This window comes from Chaetodon trifascialis, chromosome 6 (genome assembly GCF_039877785.1).
Source record: "Chaetodon trifascialis isolate fChaTrf1 chromosome 6, fChaTrf1.hap1, whole genome shotgun sequence".
NCBI classification, from domain to species: domain Eukaryota; kingdom Metazoa; phylum Chordata; class Actinopteri; order Chaetodontiformes; family Chaetodontidae; genus Chaetodon; species Chaetodon trifascialis.
The window spans coordinates 4,715,036-4,732,302 of record NC_092061.1 but is presented as its reverse complement, the minus strand read 5'-3'; the positions used below and the strand labels follow the sequence as shown (position 1 = coordinate 4,732,302).

The 17,267-nt window shown below is 43.3% G+C and overlaps 1 protein-coding gene across 14 annotated transcripts in view; it reads left to right on the top strand.

The window, feature by feature from the left end:
* Positions 1 to 7,497: 7,497 nt before the first annotated feature.
* The window catches only part of mef2cb (myocyte enhancer factor 2cb), a 58,233-nt gene continuing 48,463 nt past the window's right edge, over positions 7,498 to 17,267 (top strand). For all 14 annotated transcript variants that reach the window (XM_070965045.1, XM_070965044.1, XM_070965036.1 and 11 more), the window contains exon 1: positions 7,498 to 8,036. The gene's annotated coding sequence lies outside the window, so the exon portion shown is untranslated. The remainder of the gene's footprint in view (positions 8,037 to 17,267) is intronic.

Genomic DNA, 17,267 nt, shown 5'->3' with positions numbered 1-17,267 from the left:
TGCAATAGCTGAATGCATTACAACATACGGGTTAGGCCGACCACATTATCAGTGAAACAGTGATCAAAAGATGAAAAGAATAGAATAGTAAATGATAAAATAATCTTTTGTTGCTGATGCAACTTCTCAACAGATCCTCTGTTATCTAAACCCTGATCTGAAACCTCTGAGACGACGCAACTGGTCAGGAGTAAAACAATATTTTATAGAGACAAAAGCTTTAGTCTGCTAGTCTGAAACCCTGTTTTTCCCATACCTTCACAGACAATGAAACCTGCTGAAGTGGCACTTACAGTATTTATGATATGATTAATTTGGCTGATGATGCTTCTCAACATCTGCAGACTGATGTCTGTTTTTTGAAAAGCACTGCTAGCCCCGCTTACTTCAACTATACAAAATGACTGCTAAGTAAATGGAAGATACACCAGAAATCCTCCAAGCTAAACCACCACATCCATTACCATTACCTTCTAAAATAAGCCACATTAGCATTTTCTGATCCGTCTCCACAGAGGGACAACACCGTGCCTGATAGACATTCATATAATTATTCATATATACTTGAAGATGACATACTATGAACGTTTTCTGGACTGTCACCACCATGGGTAAAATTTGTTTAGATTTAGTCACAAAACCTACTCGGTTAAGGTTCAGGAAAGACGGTGGTTTGAATTTAAAAAGAACTGTTGCTTAGGTTAGGGAACTATTGTGGTCATGGTTAAAAGAAACCAGTGTTGACAGTTATAGAAAATGGGAAACAAACAGCGGTCTCCCATGTCAGAGTCACATACTACACAACGTCACACGAATTCCACCTTTGCTCCTGAACCAATAAGAGTCGCGATTTGCACGGCCACAAGAGGTCCTCGTCAGGTAAACGGGGTCATGTTAGGTATTTAAACAAACAGCCAAGCCTGGCATTCTTCTGCTGAGGTTGCTAAATAAATATGTAGTGTAACAGCTCTTACTTCTCATCATTAAAACTTTCACATGTTGATCATTGGACTTTCTCAGTCTTGGGATCTATTCCATTGCACATTTGAACATTTAACACTAACAGTTCAGGAAACACCGCTGGGTACCCCTTAAACAGAGACAAAAAAAAAAGTAACACTGGCATCTCCCCTTTATGGGCACAATTAGAGAAAGGGCAGCGAGAACAATGAAATAACTGTGCCTGTGCTGGAGCAGTTCATAGGGAATTACTTTCCAACCATTCAAAAGGAGGAAAAATCATTAGCAGAAAGTGAGTCGTCGTCGTCGCCCCCCCCGCACATGAAGCAATCTAGATCTGGAGACAAAGAGAACTTTGAGCCCCTGATATACAGAAAGAAAGTCTGGCAAATACACTTATGCTACAGCAGAAGACACAGGAGGAGGGGAGAGGAACGTGCCAGTGTCACGGATTAGAATAAAACAGCAAGGAAATTAAAATAAAATTATTCAAATGTTTGTATGTGGGATAATGGTGACTGATATCTCATTTCTGTTCTGTCTAGATGATTCCTCTGAATTAAAATGTCATTACAATAGGCTATCGACCAAATTAGCACAATGTAGGGTTCAGAAATACTTTGTTTGGGGGAGCCCTCCAGTTAACCCATGCAGCTTATAGACTGGCAAGGGTGCAGAGCTCCCCTGCAGGCAGCACATTTAATTACACAGCAGTGTCTGAATGCACTTCTATAGGCGCAGCGTGCTTTTCATATGTAGCAGGTGGTGCACTGATGGCGCCTGTCTCGTGTATCTTTATGGCATACGTGACATTAAAGCAGTTTGATTGTAAAGTCAGTTATCAGTCTCGGCAGTTTCATCAAGTTAATTAATGTGCAGGTATCAAGGCTGAATAATCAAATAATATATGTCGACAGCAGCTGCTGTTTGGATTCTAAATATCCAAATTTTGTTTATCTATTATTATTCAACTCAAGAGGAGGCGCAGTGCGCTCTTTGAATTAAATGTGATCCACATAGCGGATAAAGTTTCATGAGGGACACAGCCTCATTTAGGTTAGTATGTGTGTCCGTGCATATATCCGTATCTACATGTGCACATATGCATGCTCGTACAGCGAAGAAGCAACAGGTCTGATCAGCAGCTCCCCAGCGGCTCTGTGTCTCAGCCAGTCAGCACAGTCACAGGACCATGGGGCTTTTCCTATGATGTAACTGGAGCATCAGGCAGAACAAAGGGATAGCTTGTTGTTCAGCTTGTGCCTCATCCATAATGCATAAAAGGTGTACAGACAGAAAACTGTTGGTTAAACACGACACATGCAAATCACCAGCGCTGTCTCTTATTTGACACTGCGCAGTAAGGGGTCGTTATGTGGCCATTACAGTTTCGGGGGCCTTCTGATTCTGTTATTATTGCATTCGAGTCTGTTTTGTATGGTTTGGTCCAACAGGGTGCTGTGAACTATAAGGACAAGGAAATGTATGAAATTACAGTGAATTTCATGCTGGCCAGACACAGTTAATGGCCAAACCGCACATAAAAAAACTGTTGTTATTGAAAATAAAGCTCTGTATGGTTTCACTGAAAAATGAGTCATGCCATTATGGAACCCAGCAGCTAATGATAAGTAGACAGAACTTTTTATTTCATTTCATTTTTGCTTGGCTTTTGTCCTTATTTTGAAAACTACAGGAATTACAGCCGACCAACGCCGTAAATTACTGAGGTGGCCGAGGTTTATGAGATATGTGGGATCATTTAATGTCCAAGGCAAAAATCTGTTTATTGGAGAGTGATTTCTTCAGTGTTTTAAAGTGACACAGATGGAAAGAAATAAAACGGCTGTATTATTTAATAAGCTGTCCTTCAAGTGCAAGACTTGGTAATTGACAGCAATTTCCATAGTAACATTTTGTACATTTGTATATAATGTATATCAAAATATGTCATATCTACATATATATATGTAACATATTTTTGCAAAGGCAACTGCCACCAGGCGCTGGTGTACATGGTAAAGACTCAAAAACACTTTAAACATACTGCATGTGGTGGAATCATCAAGGTGATATTGCCTGCAATCTGAATTTAGGAAGGGGAATGTCACCTTCAAATTACAATGGCTCATTTGAGTGTACAAATAAATATTTACCCAGAATCATGAATTTCTTTGTTTTATATATTTTGTAATATGAGGACATACAGTTTCAGTTAATTAAAAATGATTTTCCCACCTTTGCGCCCCTAATTATACTGTACAGTGGTACAATTCCTGTGACTGTAATTACTGATGATATTGCCCTCTGAGTTTCATTATAAGCCTTATTAATAAGGAGCTCCAAATCATGTGTAATATAACGCTTTGGATGACTTACACAAAGACCAAGCGCAGATCGGCGGGGAAATGTCTCTCATCTCTCCTACAAAGTGCGAGATGACTTCTAAGGCAAGTATGTTTTCCCTGAGAACAGAACCCAGATGTTCAGGCTGATCAAGTCCTGTATAATACGGATGTCATCTGTTAACATGAACACCGAGCGTAAGATAGTGCAGTTTAAATGTGTTAGATTTTTTTAAGAACGTGTAAATTATATGTTGCATAAATGCTCAAACATGCATGAAGAGCATTACAATCATTATGCACTCAAACACACATGGCACTTACGCTGATGATTTATCAGGCTGATGGCCTTTACAGATATGGATACGGAGCAGCTGGTGTCATACATGACATTTTGTAAATGTATTCATGCTTATATTTGTTGCATTTTGTAAAGAATTTCTTAATCTTATTTCTCAGTTTCTCTCTTCAGGCTTGTGTAATTTTTCCCAGGTTCTCCTACAGCTAAATACGTGGAGCAGAATTTAATCATACCTGATGGTGTCGAAGCGTTTTCGGAGGCTTTTCCATCCTGTCAACAATAACATTTCAAAGGAAAATTGCTATATTTACTGCGAATATTGCAATTGAATATCAAAATGATGTATTGATACGACAATCTAAAAATATTAGTATTTGGACTGCACCTCAAACATCCATATCGGTGTACCCTTAAGACACACACACACACACACACACACACCTACACACACGTGCAGAAGATAGATCCCCAGCTGAGCCTGTGATTTAAATTGGCCTGCAGGTCTTTCTGTACCCCCTGTGAAGAGTTTGGTCGTCACATCATGTCGCATCAATCTAGTGTCAAAACAGCAAATGTCTCTCAAATTCATTAGGGAACGAACGCAGGAAGAATGACTGAAAGCAGTAAATACCAAATAAAGCTGGAAGCATCCTCAGACATATCTGACACACAACAAATGTGTCTCGTAGTGCTTCCGCAATAGCTGGCTAATTCTCGGGAGCAGCGAGGCAGAGTGCTTGACAACATCATCTACGGTGACAGGCAGATTGTGTTTTCACGTGAGCATGATCGACAACAGATTGCACTGAGCCCGGGCTGTTCCTGTTTGCCCTGGAAATGTGTTTGTGTTTATCTTTTGCTTGAGAGAGGCATTCCTTTCTTTCTCCCTCCATTACAAAAAAAAAAAACACACACACATTTTCAGGCGAGCTGTTCTGCGTGTGTGTGTGTGAGTGTGTGTGTGACACATGCTGTGAAGTGACTGCCAGGAGAGGCTTAAGAAACAATCCAAGCAAGATCAATATCAGCAAACCGCACTTATGTGTTTGACTTTACATGCAGTCGCAGTTTCCCCTCCTCTCTTTTTTTACGCACGACGGATGCCAAACCTCACGAAATTGAATTTGCCCAAAAGCCTAAAGTGTGTATACGCGCACTGTGACATATTTGAAATTGTATAATTGTTTTGGCAAACTGTTGATTTTTCTTCACCAGGCTTCGATGAGACTGTCAACCCACACGTGACACACACACACTCACATCAAAACAGAAGTTCTGGGTTGGAGAGTAGGAGCGAGGGACAATGGCTAATGAGTGAGAAAGTTTCAGATAGGAAGGAACTAATAAGCTAGTTTGTTTTAATTAGGGGGAAAATACTGAAGATAACACAAATGCCACATCTTACAATCCTTAACATCTTCACACTTCTTGTCTACCTGACTGAATTTAGCAGCTTTAAAGGGCTTCACGTGACAAACTCTGAGCGACATAATACAATGTAAGATTAATCTGGCTATAATGCTTCAAGCTGTTTCAACCACATTCAGATGTAGTTGTAGACTCCCACTTGGTAATCTCTAGAGCAAAATACACTGTGGGTCTTCCCTACTTTGCATTAAATGTGTGAGAGCATGGAATGAGGCTGTTAGTATGCCTTCAGTATAAGTTTATCCCTGTAGACAAGTCAGACAGTCATTTATGAATATGCATGAGCCAGTGTTTGCCTCGTTTAATGATTTTTCACCATTCAAATATATTCAATCCACCCCCCCCCCATTTATTTCTTACTATTTCACATAGCCAGTGAACACACAAACACGCATGCACATGCACGCAGATGTTAACATGGATCCTGTTCACTAGGTGCAAGGTGCACGCAAACAATTACCATTTCACCGGCAGGTTCACTCTCTCTTCTCTCTTCTCCCCCTCGTGCTTTCCCATGTTTCGCCTCCTCCCAGGTGCCAACCAAAGACAACCTCAAGCATTGTGAACACTGAAAGGACCTCTCTGATGAAGCGCTGACAGGCAGCATAGAAAGCACCGAGACTGAGGGCACGCAAGACTGCAAGCGAAGGAACACTGAACGTGGTATGTACGAACATGCAGGCAATGTATGGGTGTTCATATGTCAGTTACATATTTAATGCAATTGCCAGTAGCACACACTTAGAGGTATGAAAGGAGGAAGTTGTGTCTGTTAAGGGTTTCAGATCTTTCATACACGAGGACGTGTGATGCCATTGATATCTGCCATGTTGCATTTATGAACCCACGGTGTCTAACAGACTACACCTTATTGATTACCATGGAGGTCTGGGGGCCGGAGGAAATGCTATTAAAGATTAAAGGGTCAGGTGATGTGAAGGTGGTGTCCCGAGTCATCAGACACCAGCAGCTTCAGTTACAAGCTGTAATGTCCGCCCGTCAAGCAGATTAGCCAGCTTGATTTATTTATTAACTGATTTCATGTCCCGCCATTTCCTACCCTGACAGACTGACTGGGTGGCTGGCGAGCTGCGTACATGGCTTATGCTTCACAGGTGAACTTCAAAGGAAGGGGAAGATTAGGGTGCTGCTCGGTGTCCACTTACACTTCACGGGCTCGTACTGCAAAGCTAAGCTCGTAAGCTTGGTTGTTTGTCTGTATTTGGATCAAAAAGTTTACGAAGTGACGTTAAACTAACATTTTGTGTAAAAAAAAACTCGATTTCCTGACGAAGGAAACTTAAAGGCCTTTAACTTCTTTCAGCATGGAAATGCTTAAGATTATCATCTGTATGTAAAAGCATTCAGAAGTATTGCTAACAGTACTTGTGTTCATCTAAAGATGGATGAATGAAAACTCAAGAGTGAGACCTGCAAGACTTTAACAGGCTTCATTCAAGACAACCATTAAAGTCTTTAAACTGATAGGGCAGCCATATAATGTGAGTATAATAGAACCGCAGTATTACAAGGCCTATCTGGGATGCATCTCTGTGCAGAAAGCCATTGCGCTGCCTGTCTGTGTCTTATCTGAAGTGGCAAACTTGCTCTTCTAATTGTTATCTTCACACTAATAGAGTGGATGTTTTGAAATCATTTGGTTGGATGGATAAAGGCTTGGTAATTCCCCCATGCTTACTGTCTGTGTCAGGGCTTATCTATGAGAGATAGCTGGGTCCTGGAGAATGATTGGCGGCGTGCACGGAGGTGGAAAGTTGATTCAGAAAGGAAGCAGCGTTCATGTTGCACAGACATGGAAGAAATATGCTGAGGAGTGAACGACTGTGTTATTTGGGGCTGAGTGAAGAAGATTAAAAAAAGGAGTTTATCAAACTTTTTATTGTCATCACACTGTAAGAAGTGTCTATCATTCAGTGTAATGTCTTAAAATCTCCTTTTTCCTTAAAATAATTCATTTTGTCCTCACAGCAAAATGACTCAAATCTTCACAACTGCTGCATTTTCTTGAAAGGAGAGATTTGCCTTCTCGGGCTTTTTCCAAAGTCTTCTAAAAACAAGTGTTTCAGGAGATTTGCTGCTTATCCTGTTGATGTTTTATTTGGGCGAGTCTGACTTCAGTTTGAGCATACTTCCCATTTGATGTGACATGCATGAAGCTGAGTGCGCCCCAACAAAAACATCAACTTTTGCGGCTCGGATTTAGCTGTCTCAAGTCGGCTGCAGACGCTTAACGCGCTCTCTGTTGGTTCATTAGTTAAAGCACACATTCCCCATCATGTTCCTCTAGTGGTCCTCTCTGAGCAGTTAATTGCGCGTCCACTCTATCGGGGCTGGCGCGATAATAAAGCATTAAGAGCCGTGCCTCTTTCATTAAAGTAGAGTTGGGAAATGTGAGCCCGCCCCCTTTCAGAGTAAAAAAAAGAGAGAGAGAAAAAAAAAATCGATTATTTCTCCTCGCACAGGGAGAGGAGAGGGTTTGGGGAAAGACTCGGTCAGGATTGTGGGAAGGAGCAGAAACAGCTTCTCAACATCAAGCTCCAGACGTCCAGCAGTACACCAGCACCACCTCCAACCACCGCCGCCGCGCCGCTCCACCGGGTCCGCTCACCGGCACCTCGCACAGAGACCAGGCGAAGCGTCCCCGCCGCCTCCTGAGCAGACACTGTCCGATCAGAGAGAGAGAGAGAGGGAGAAAGAGAGAGACAGAGAGAGAGAGAGAGAGAGAGGGAGGGAGGAAGAGAGAGAGAGAGTACTTTTCTCTGACATTATAGAGACTCATACCACGTACTGTAGCTTACTTTTTTTTCCTCCCGGCGACGTCCTCCGCTAAGTTGCGCTCCTGGATTTTAAGTGCGTCTTGGCGAAGTCCGTCACCATCCAGCAGCGGCTTCAACCTCTCCGTCAACCGGCCGGACCGAACAACCGGCGGACCGCTTCCCCTGTCTTTCACTTCAGCCGGACAAGATTTCATGCGAAATAAAGTAAGTACGGCGCTCGCACCACTCGCCACCCAAACACCCACAAGACACGTCGCATCATAGGAGCTTTATTTCTAATGTTCCGGAGGGAAACTTGGGGGGTCTATTCTGACGCGCGCTGCCTCAACAAAGTCTACTGCGTCTATTGATTTGTTGTGACCCCGATCGACTCATGCCGGTGACAACTAGCCCGTGTCATATAATTACAGGCTGACATCAAATAGCTGTTTATGGCCCGTTACAAGAGTCGAGGTCTGCCGTGTTTTAGTCAGTGTTACAGACGCGTCGACCTTGTGGAGCTTTCTCATGTCCACATGCAGGCGCAAAGCCCCAAAGCCACAGCTACTGAACAGGCTGCCCTCCCTTCATACAACATAATACATGTTGTACTCTTCTGCGCTGTGGGATGGCACAGGAAAAGTTGCACAGCTACTTTAAAATCTGCCTGATTTGTACGATTTGACCGAATGTCATAAGAAGAAACTTTAAAAAAAAGAAAGGAGAAATACATGCAGCTGAGAAGTTTTTCAATTTTAGATAATTTGCTTCGGAATAAAGGGAAACCCAGCACGTATTCTTACTTTGTGGAAATATAATTATTTGCCAGTTTGTTCAAACAAACTAAACTGAAGTGCACCCATGATCACAATTAGCCTGTTATTAAATCAGGATAAACTGTCCAGAGGCAACTTTCATAAATACATTAAAGAAGACAGAGTGATGTAAAAATTAATATTTTCCACACTACAAAACAACAGACCACACTTTGTTAGACGTGAATTCACGCAGACCAGACACACAGTGATAACAGCCCTGTAAATCTGTTTTAGGGAAGGCTTGGCGTGAGCAGGGAGAATTATAATTTGTTCTCTGTCACTTTGTGATTGAGGCTATTTAGATTTAACCCACCACAGCAAGAATGGTGTATTTTTACAGCGAGTTCACTTCAGTCTTGTGTGACTCTGTTGAACCTGTTGCAGTGAGAGGATTAAGAATGACACCATAATTAACCTGTGGCAACTTTCACAGGTTGCAGCTTTCTAAATAAATTTAGATGTATCTGTTTTGGACTTCACATGTGGATACGAGGCCTGCTGATGAAACGATGAGCCGGGGATGGTTGTAAAATTTAAAAGGACCCTAGCACACTGTTTTAATGCAGACCGATTGTGGAACTGACTGGGCTGTGTGCATTTAACTCATGCTCAGTCATCTAAGCATGAAAGTAAATCTGCACACCCGTATTCTTGTGAATTTGCTCTAAAGCTAAACAGCAATTTTAACCACCAATATAAGTAGTGTCCATTTAAAAAGTTTTTTAAAATGCCATTAATGTAGAGACAGCTCCACTTTCTCACTATTAATAAAACTAATGTAATATTCACGGCACATTTTCAGATCTGGAAGAACTATTAAATTTGAAATGCGGCTTATTAGTGACAACTTTGAAAAAGTAGAAAAATTTAAGTGATGAAGTGTTGCTGTCTACTACAGCATATCAACCTAATTTGTGACTCTGTGAAAAGCGTTCTGCAGGCACTCAGTCATTTACTGCATGATTGCTTTTCACAGTTATTTCAATTTAAAAAAAATTACAGCCTATACAGTGTAATGGGTATGCAACATTCGAGATGCATTATTGAATTTTAAGAGGCTGTCGTGCATTGTCACATTACTTTTTATAGTCCTTTATGCGTTTTTTTGAGTTGTTTAGTCTTGATAAAATATATAAAAGTGTATTTATCTATAAAAAGATTTTACACATGGCCTTCCCTCTCCTTCCCATCGTCAATGAAGTTGTTCTGTGTGGCCTGTCTGGCCTGTTGCTCTCTTGGGATTTAGCGTTAGGTTAATCCGCTCAGAGGAAGGTGAGCGCTCGCATGTGGACCCACGATTACACACAGAGGACTCTGTCAGCCAAGCTCTGTAATCTCAGAGACCCTGTGCAAACACACACACACACACACAGGCACACACACATGCATGCACGTATGCAGCCGCACTCAAACACACAAATGCATGGACAAAAGCATGGTCTGCCTCCTCTCTCTCTCGCTGTCTTTCTGTTGCACACACACACTCTCACACACACTCTCACACACACATGCACACACTGACACCCACGCTATCTGGCCTGCGCTGCTTTTGTTTCTCTTATTCTCTTAAGACCTCTCCCTCTTGACAAATCATTTGGGATTTTGGGCGCTGATTCACAAAACCAACAGTGACAACACACTCTTACCCTTCTCACAGAGAGGGATTAGAAGGTCACGTGTCCCTGTGATTGGCCAGGGCATTGAGCCGATTGTCAGGGCACTTTGCTGTACACCAGGGGCTCAGTGGAGCTTTAGTTAAGTGAAGGGAAGGGACACATTGAGTGCCATGGTCAGGGTCTGGCCATGTGCTTTTAAAGTGCTCGGACAAAATCAGCATGGGATGGGCTGTTGCTTATATCTTTAATCATGAATCTGTAATATAAATCCCATTAATGTGTGAATACTTATCTGAGTGCTGTGAAATATATGCTATCAAACTTGCATCTTTTTTAAAAAGGAGTAAAGTATAACACTGTGCTGCCTCTGAGCACAGATGTTTAATACTGTACAGAAGGCACATTTCAAGATTCCCTCCTTATGGAAAACCAGATCTGTGAAAACATTATTCTTAATGGAAACATCAGAAGCATTTATGTTTAAGCAAATAATTTAATAGCCCCTTTTGCTATGCTTTAAAGTTTTTTTTTTTTTTTTTTCTTTAATGGTTTCAAATATTTTGGAAGGGGTTTGCAGAGTTTGCTCAGTTAAACATCAGTAAAACACTCATTTGCAGATTGCAGGCTGGCAAGATCTGCAGGTAGATATTGAAGTACTGTAATTGGACTTCATGCCCTTTGGCTCAAACGGGAAGGTAATATAAGAGTCAATTGTAGAGAATCATATTTACCTCATATTTAAGGAGCATGTAATATCGTAAACCGTCAAGAGACATCTCTGTGTATCCTGTAAATAATGCAGAATATTTTGGTTTACGTACTTTCGCATAAATGCCACATTGAACACCTAAAATCCAAATGTCATAGAATAAAGATCTCCTCAGTAAAATTATCTGACTCAAATAATGCGGAAAATTGCTCAGAATAACTTTTTCTTGCCTGCTTATAAGCAGATGAGAACGCTTAACTTTCATAATAACCAAGGGCTTGTTGTATTCTTGTTTATTGCACAAGGCAGGTGTTCCCTCTTTTGCTTCATGGGAGGAAAAGTCTCTCTCTTTTTTATTACTTTCATACATTTTTATAGAACTAATGAAGAGTGCAGGGCTCGGCCTCGCCATGTGTTTACTTACTCATTTTGAACAGATCTCCCTTTCATTGTCCTAACTGTTGTGCATGTCAGAAATGTTTAGCCAAATGTTTGTTTGCCTTAGGAGCTCTGTCTGTGTGTCTTCATAAGAGCTGCAATTACTCATGAAACTTAAAAAATAATAATCTAAAGTAAATAACACAGTCCTTGAATGGTTTATAGTGGATTGAATGCATATATTTGAATATGTCCTGGTTTTTGCATAATGATGCAAAGTCTTCTTCTGTCTCTATCTAGTAATTAGCGGTGACGTTCAGCAACTTTCTCTGTATGCTGTAAGTGGATGGGGGTGTATGGGGTTTGTTCACTGGGGTGTTAAAGATCACAGAGGAATATATCAGCCTTTGATGTTTAATTGTATTGTAAAACACACTTTAGAATATTTCTGCATAAAGTAGACTTCTGGCTGTGCTGTGCTTTGTGTTTGCTGTTTCTTTGTGTGTTTGTCTGTCAGTATGTGCTGTGTGTCTGGGACGTGTGTGTGTGTGTGTGTGTGTGTGTGTGTGTGTGTGTGTGTGTGTGCGTGCGCGTTCAAGTTTGTGCCTCGTCTCCGTCTTTTTTTGCGCGTCAGAATGTTTGTGCTTTTGTGTTTTTTTCTTTTTTTCGTCTGAGTTTTGTGAGGTTGTTGCTGGTGTATATTCAAATGAAAATGCGTGTATTTCTTTTTCTCCTTTCTTCTCGCGCTGAAGAGGGGTAGGATTTGATGTCTTGGATGATGGAGCAGTCTGGAAAACAGTGTCAGTGTGAGTGCTGAAAAGGCAAACTGAGAAGACAGATGCACAGACAGACAGAGAAAGACACACACAGAGAAAACGCAGATCGAAATTTATTTGAGCCGAGGCGACTTGAGAGCACAACCAAAGAATATTTGCCCCCCGATCAGGTATTCTTCATTAAAGAGTGATGCCTTCGTGATGTCACGCTTAACACACTGATCTAGATGAACAGGATGTCCTGCCTTCTTCTTCCTGTTTCCTGTTTCCTGCCCAGCCTGCGGGTCATTATGGCAGCAGCTGCCTGCTGGGTGGTCTGTGCTCAGCAGTGCTGACCACACAATCATATCGTCAGCTGCAGCCCACCTAAAGAGACACCCAAAACACCTCACCATACTTGAGGCCTGCTCCCTGAAATATTTGGACAGGCAGAGAGTCCTGGGAGGCGAGGAGGCTGAAGCAGTGCAGGGAGCAGAGGACTTTGAATGATAAGACAAAGAGAAACATTTAGAGTAGAACAGAGGTTGGATTTCTTTGTCCAAACATTGGACGGTTCAGATCAGGCAGAGTGCCTCAGCATCGAAACGTAAAGGTTAAAATGAGGATTTCATTAACTTCCTCACCAGACACCTACTTTAGCTTTACCTCCTGTGAGGTTTTTAAGTTTTATTCAGGATCCAGGCAGCTTAGCGCGTAGACTGTGTCATACCTGCTCTAAACATATCCAGAATTGACCGGGAATCCTTTTTAGTGAGTTCTTGGGGTTATTTTGAGGCAGAAGCGGTCCCATCTTAAAACACACTGCCTCACCTGTGAACGGTGATGGGGTAACTTAATTAAAATGTGTTCAGAGAGAGACCCCCCCCATCATCTTCTGCCTTTTTGGACTACACCCAATGCCAAAAGAAATAAAAAAGAAAAAGAAAAGAGGTGTGGAGAAGGGGAGGGGGAAAAAAGTAGAAATGTTTTCCAGTGGCTGTAATTTATCTTTGTCACGACGGCAACGTAGCCGAGTCACTCTGCAACGTAGTCCGGTGAGACGCACAGAGGTAGCTCTGTGCCTTGGCCTCACACAAGCTTACATCCATCTGAAACCTCTGCTCGCTCGGCCGCCACAGTCTGCGCCGTTGCCATCCACGCTGCTGCCGCCGCTGCTGAGCTTCACCGCGTATTTTTAGCAGATCTTGTGTTCACGCTGGATTCAGAAGAATAAGGTCTCGAATTTTACCCAGTCAGGCTTTTGTGTGATGTTGCTCTTGTAATGAAACAGTGTCACACTAAATTGCCAATAATAGGCAGCACGAGTGACGAATCCATCACTTTTTTTCCCCTCTTCTAAGGAAGAATATTAGAGACTTAAAGATGGTGCTTGTTTTTCACCGTGGAGTTTCAGATATCTGGGCAAAGTCTGCAGCATCAGGAGGTTTGCCGTTCAACTCCGAGGGGACCGGGCTGTTGAAAATGCTGTTAACACCATCTAAGTCGAGAAACAGCTATATAAGAATCTCAGTGCTCTCCCTCTTCCGCAGAGCACACAGCTTAACCAGGCGGTGTCCTGCCAAAGTCCACACCAGTGTTCCTTTCCACTGTCATCTGTGCCATTCCCACACCAAAGGCCAGCCTGTAAAAGAATGCGCAGCGCAGGACTGCTCGGAGGGCCTGCGCTCGTTAGCTGACCAGGAAAAGCCGAGGAGGAAGCGGGACAAAGAAATGCAGAGAAAGGAAAGGTGGCTTTGCTGCAAAAAGAAAGAAAAAAAAAGAAACTTTTCAGCTGAAGCGCATCTGAAATGAAACTTAATAAGACACAATAACATACAGCAATATGAAGTGCCCTGAGGGTGGAGAAGGGTGAAGCAACGCCCCCCCACACACACCCCTTTTCTCTCACTCTGTCATTTTTTTTTTTTTTCACATTTCTCTCGTCCCGGCTCCTTCTTCCCCGTGATGTATGGCTTTTTCCTACAGTGGCTCTTCCAAAGTGCAGCTCGTGATGTCATTAATTTTATTCATACTTTATGGATGCTCTGTCTGGAAAAAAACGAGAGAAAAGGGAGAGAGAGAGAGAGGAAGAGAGCGGCCTAGAGAGAGAGAGGGGAGAAGAGATGGTGTTGCGGAAGGAGATTTTCAGTGCAGTTGCATGTATAATGAATGAGGGGGCACTTTGTTTGAAACTCCAGCCCGGCGCTTCTCTTCAAGGTTTGCTGGGCAGAGTGGGGCCTTGTGATCTCACACCAGCCACTCTCTTTATCCTGCCAATAGATGCTTTCACCTGGCACTGTGGTTCGAGCCAGTGGAAAAACAAATAACCTTGTGTGTGTATAAGAGAAACAGAGAGAGAGACAGAGACAGGGAGCACTGACAATGGAACGAGGGGTTGGTTGGAAAGGGTGAGGAGCGGGTGAGAGAGGAAAGAGGTGAGTTTGTATAACAGCAGCAGTGCAGTGACGCCCAGACGATACTGAGGAGAATACTGGCACCCAGCCCACACTTCCTAAATAGTGCTCTCTACAGAAATAGCTCAGCCTTGATATTGACTTTTGTTTGCTGTGCATGTGTGTGTGTGTGTGTGTGTGTGTGTGCATGTTTGAGCATGCTCAATAGGAGGACAGAGATGTTTTCATTGTCTGCTGAGGAGTTTTGGACTTTGTTAGCGTGTTATTAATGTTTGTGTGCTGCGGATGGATATTTTCTGCTCCTGGTGTGAGCATTAAAGCATGTGGGTGAGGGAGTGAGTCGGCTTTTTTTTTAAAGTTTGGGATAAAAATGGCCTCCGTCTTATTTTTGGCCCTGCGCTGGACTTGTGGCTGTATAAATAGCCGAGGAAGTGTGGGGGATACCTGTCGTGGCTCCAGCCTCCCTCCAGCACGGTCCCAGCGCCTCCACGTCACATCCATCCACCACCGGCCCACTGCGGTCCGCGGCGGATCAGCCCCCTCGGGGGCCGAGCAAACAGGATGGGACTCAAATTGAGGGTGTGAGAAAATCAGTCTCTGGAGCGAAACACAAAAGGACTCGCAGTCCAGCACGAGCAGCCCGGCCGGCACTGTCAGGTTTTGTAAAGTGCGGATTAGTTAATTTCTTTTTACAAACACGGAGCAGTTGGGCTTTAAGACGAGTGTCAAGATGGCAACACAATAGAAAGGCTTCAAAATGAGAGCCGTGTTTTTTAGACACTTAGTCTGCCAGCATAAGGTCATAGGGTGGTTTTCTCTCCTCTGTGCCATGTGTATGCCGAGGTGTCTTGTTAATTTCATCTCTGACTGTCAGGCATATGCCATGAGAACAGCACTGAGAGTGTTAACTTTCTCTCTTTGCCTCGCTGCTGTACACTGTTTCCCTCACATTCTGCTCTCACTTCGTTACGGGATGATATGGCTCCACGTTTTTGAGGGTAATGAGAGTTTTGGAACGATGGAGCCCTCAGTTAAAAAAGAACGTGTGAACCAGCTATTGCTTCACTGATAATGATGTTAGGATTGAGAGTAGAAATTACTTATCATAGCCTGTTTATACTTCTACATATACATATAACAGTTGTTTATCTCTGAAAAGGTTCAGATTATCCAGGGTCAAACTAAAGTGTTGTGTCTCAATTCTGTTATTCCTGTTATCCTTCACTGGGCATCATATTCCTCTATTAAACCATGTAATTATTTGGTTTGAATCCACATTGTCACCATGAGATGCTCTTTTATCTGTTTAACTGTCATCCAGCACAAGTGGTTGAGTCTGCCTCGCAGAAAGTTGAAAAACAGTACACGTTAAGCCTGTAATTATATCAAACACAGGCATCATCCCTGCTGCATATTGTCCACCCTCTAAATGAGTGGCACTCTACATTTTGGCCCCTCATAATCGGGGCCCCGTGATCACGTTGGGTTAGGGTTAGTGGGACGGAAACAGAGAGAGAGAGAGAGAAATCTTTGAAAAGCTTTGCTGCCCTTAGTGGCCCGTCTTTACACGGCAAAAGAGAAATCTGTCCTTTTTTTTCTCAATATGCTTTTTTCTCCCTTTCTCTGTGAAGGGAATTGTGCTGCCTGTTATTAATGTGCTTTTGACAGCTTAATTTGATAAGCGGGCTACTTGTTAAAGAAGCCTTGGATTGTTCTCATAGAAAGAACACGCTCTCCCCCCCGCCGCCCCCCTCCCATGTTCTTCAAAATGCTGCCGCACAGTCTGTCGATGACCCAGTTCTGAGAGATGGTCGAAAACAAGGAAGAGCAGTGCAAAATCCACAGGGAAAAGGAAGGAGAGAAGGCAAGAGGGTAGCGGAGAGGGAGAGCGAAAGATAGAGCGAGAAGGGATACTCTAAGTAAGAAAGGCACTTGTGGGAAGTTAACTCAAATGCCTTTCTTTCTTCTCTCACCTCCTCCTCCTCCTCCTCCTCCTCACTCTTCCTCCTCCTGCACTGAGCAGCCTACCTTCTTGGGCTCCTCTTCCCTGTAGCCTAATCGGAAGAGAAACGCTGGGAACGATAACGGGGATTAGCTTCCACTGCTCGCCAGCTCCCCTTGGTTAAGTACACGTGTAATGAGTTGTTTATTTGGGATAATGCACAGTAGGCGCAGCAGAAGCCCAGAGCTGCCCTTGCCTCCCTCCTCCTCCTCCTCTGCTCACACAGACACACGCAGCAGAAATATGTACATTAAGTAAATGTATAACACATGCAGTTACGCAGCAACATACGGAGTGTGAACATTGGCGTGTGCAGGTATGTGCAAATACATACATTCACACACTCCCACAAATACACCCACCCGGACAAATTCCCACACACAGCTGTGATGCAGGTCACTTGCTGTGCAGCGTTGTACATAGGGAGAAACACACGGAGTTTGGAGTCAGAGGGGTGGGTTCAGAGTGTGTGTGTGTGTGTGTGTGTGTGGGGGTGGGTGGGGGGGTAATGTTCTCAGGCCTTCCTTGGGTCATAAGGCGAGGGGATTTTTCTCAGGGTGAAGAGAAGGGGAAGAAATTGAATGATATGAGAAAAAATGAAGGGAAGGAACCAAGAGAAGGGAAAGGCATACGGCGTGCCCACTGGTGCGCGCGTGCGTGCGTCCAGCGCTGCCGTGCGCGCCACGTCTGTGTGTATGTACGTGAAGTGGAAAAAGCTGTTGCCTCGCGGAGGGGACGTGCTCTGCTATCATTAGCTTGAGGGG